Source organism: Callospermophilus lateralis, chromosome 8 (genome assembly GCF_048772815.1).
Source record: "Callospermophilus lateralis isolate mCalLat2 chromosome 8, mCalLat2.hap1, whole genome shotgun sequence".
Taxonomy (NCBI): domain Eukaryota; kingdom Metazoa; phylum Chordata; class Mammalia; order Rodentia; family Sciuridae; genus Callospermophilus; species Callospermophilus lateralis.
Genome location: NC_135312.1, coordinates 93,704,866 through 93,708,491, shown reverse-complemented (window position 1 = coordinate 93,708,491; position 3,626 = coordinate 93,704,866). Strand labels below are relative to the sequence as shown.

Below are 3,626 nucleotides of genomic sequence, written 5' to 3'. Positions count from 1 at the left end.
TTAATAACTAGAATCAACAAATGGGACTTACTCAAACTAAAAAGTTTTTTCTCAGCAAAAGAAACAATAAGAGAGGTAAATAGGGAGCCTACATCCTGGGAACAAATCTTTACTCCTCACACTTCAGATAGAGCCCTAATATCCAGAGTATACAAAGAACTCAAAAAATTAGACAATAAGATAACAAATAACCCAATCAACAAATGGGCCAAGGACCTGAACAGACACTTCTCAGAGGAGGACATACAATCAATCAACAAGTACATGAAAAAATGCTCACCATCTCTAGCAGTCAGAGAAATGCAAATCAAAACCACCCTAAGATACCATCTCACTCCAGTAAGATTGGCAGCCATTATGAAGTCAAACAACAACAAGTGCTGGTGAGGTTGTGGGGAAAAGGGTACACTTGTTCATTGTTGGTGGGACTGCAAATTGGTGCGGCCAATCTGGAAAGCAGTATGAAGATTCCTGGAAAAGCTGGGAATGGAACCACCATTTGACCCAGCTATTCCCCTTCTCGGTCTATTCCCTAAATATCTAAAAAGAGCATGCTACATGGACACTGCTACATCGATGTTCATAGCAGCACAATTCACAATAGCAAGACTGTGGAACCAACCTAGATGCCCTTCAATAGACGAATGGATAAAAAAAGGTGGCATTTATACACAATGGAGTATTACTCTGCATTAAAAAATGACAAAATCATAGAATTTGGAGGGAAATGGATGGCATTAGAGCAGATTATGCTAAGTGAAGCCAGCCAATCCCTAAAAAACAAATGCCAAATGTCTTCTTTGATATAAGGAGAGTAACTAAGAACAGAATAGGGACGAAGAGCATGAGAAGAAGATTAACATTAAACAGGGAAGAGAGGTGGGAGGGAAAGGGAGAGAGAAGGGAAATTGCATGGAAATGGAAGGAGACCCTCAGGGTTATACAAAATTACATACAAGAGGAAGCGAGGGGAAAGGGAAAAATAATACAAGGGGGATATATGAACTACAGTAGAGGGGGTAGAGAGAGAAGAGGGGAGGGGAGGGGAGGGGAGGGGGGATAGTAACGGATAGGAAAGGCAGCAGAATACAACAGACACTAGTATGGCAATATATAAATCAATGGAAGTGTAACTGATGTGATTCTGCAATCTGTATACAGGGTAAAAATGGGAATTCATAACCCACTTGAATCAAAGTGTGAAATATGATATATCAAGAACTATGTAATGTTTTGAACAACCAACAATAAAAAATAAAATTAAATTAAATTAAAAAATTTAAAAAAAATGGAAGACTTTTCCAGAAGGGACAATGTCTAGGGTATGTCTTGGATGGACATAGAGGGTGTGGAAAGAAGTAGTTAAGGGAAGAAATTCTGAAACATATGTAGGATCTAATTATACACTACTTTACAAGATTATATTTCACACTTGCTACCTCTATTGAGCATAATACTGGAAGTCCTAGGAAGAAAAACTAGGTTAGTAAAAAAAAGACTAAAAGGCATCCAAATTAGAAGTGAAATTGTCCCTGTTTGAAGATGACATAATTCTCCATGTATAGACAAACATAAAGATGTCACCAAAAATGTTATCAAAATTAATGAGCAAATTCAGTTAAGTTTCAGGATATAAAGTCAACAGATAAAAATCAGTTGTGCTTCTATACACTACCAGTGAACTTGAGAAATCAAGAAAAAAGAAATCAAGAAAGCAATTCCATTGATAACAGCTTAAAAAAAATAAAAGACTTAGGAATTAAATTAACCAAGGAAGTAAAAGAATTGTTTGCTGAAAACTATAAAACATAGATGGAAGAAACTGAAAAAGACACAAATAAATGGGAAGTGATTCTACATTAGTGGACTGGAAGAATTAATATTGCTACAGTATCCATACCACCCATGCAATCTACAGATTCAATGAAATCATGTTCCAATTCCAAGGGAGCTGGCAGCATGGAAGAGGAACAGGTGAAAAAGGATTGAGGCCAAATTGTGGAAAGATCTTGAACCACTGGTTTGAAATTAACACAGAACGATCGAAGACCACACCATTCAGCCACATAGCTGAGCTAACTGTAATGGATCCAGTTGGAATAAGAAGTCAGCATTCAAGATGGAATCAGAGTGATCTGAGAAAACTTCACCCAGAGGTGTTGGCTCTGTGGACCTGAGAGGATCAGCAAAGTGTGAAGAGGATCCCAGGGGACAGGACAGAAAGGACAAAGGAGTAGATTAGGAAAAAGAGATCTATTGTAGGACAGAGACTCCAAAAGTGTGTCTGAACTGACAGATCCGACCAGATCAAAGCTGCAGGAAAATGGACAATGGGGTTCAGACAGAGGGAAGGACTTGAATTTGATTGATGGTGCTTAACAGAGGACAAACTGCCTTATGAGGATGTTGAAAGACCACTGAATGAACTTCCTGAACCTCATCAACACCATGGTGACACCACAGAATCCGTGAAAGAACAAGAAATGAAGCGGCAGACTTGGACTTGCAGCACCCCCCTGAGAGGGTTCCTCCTCTTGGAAACTGACTCTTGGCTGCTTTCTCATGGATGGATTTTCAAAATATATAAATACAAAATGTTTTCTTTCAGTCTCCTAAAAAAAAAAAAAAAAAAAAAAAAGAAAAAGAAAGAAAGAAATTCTAAGGGAATTTTTCACAACAATAGAAAAAAACAATTCTAGAGTTCCTATGAAACCACAAAAGACCCTGAAGAGTCAACGTGATCTAGAGGGAAAAAGAACAAAGGTGGAGGCTCCATATTTCCTGATGGCAAAACATAATATTGTGAATCTATAGTAATTAGAACCACATGGATTAGCCTGAAAAAAAAAACATGGAGGGGCAAATGGAACCGGATAGAGAGCCCAGAAATTAATCCAGACATTTATGATCAACTGATCTTGAACATGAATATCAAGAATGTACGGGGTTGAGGATGTGGCTCAAGCGGTAGCGCACTCGCCTGGCATGCGTGCGGCCCGGGTTCGATCCTCAGCACCACATACAGACAAAGATGTTGTGTCTGCCGAAAACTGAAAAATAAATATTAAAAAAATTCTCTCTCTCTCTCTCTCTCTCTCTCTCTCTCTCTCTCTCTCTCTCTGTGTGTCTTTAAAAAAAAAGAATGTACAACAGGGAAAGCATTGTTCCTTCATGAAGCTAGAGATCTATGTACAGAAGGAAAAATTAAACCTTCATTTATACCACATACAAAGATCAACCCAAAATGGATTAAGCACTTAAACATAAGACCTAAAAACTTTTAGAAAAAAAAACAAGAGGAAAAGTTCCATAGCACTGATCTTGACAATGTTTTATAGACATGTCCCCCCAAAATTATATACAATGAAAGCAAAAATAGACAAATGAGATTGTGTCAAACTAAAAAGTTCAGGCACAGCAAAGGAAACAATCAACAGACTGAGGAGACAACCTATGTGATGGGAGAGAATGTTTATAACCCAAACTTCTATAAAGTGATTATTATCTAAAATATATAAGGAAGCCAAACAACTCATTAGCAAAAAGCAAATAGGATTTGTAAAATGGGCAAAGGGCCTGAATAAATATTTTCCAAAGAAGACATACAAATGGGCAATAAGTATATT

General features: G+C 37.6%; 1 pseudogene; it reads left to right on the top strand.

The window, feature by feature from the left end:
- The first annotated feature begins 2,323 nt into the window (after positions 1 to 2,323).
- On the top strand, positions 2,324 to 2,545 carry LOC143406440 (anaphase-promoting complex subunit 13 pseudogene; annotated as a pseudogene).
- The last annotated feature ends 1,081 nt before the right edge of the window (positions 2,546 to 3,626 follow it).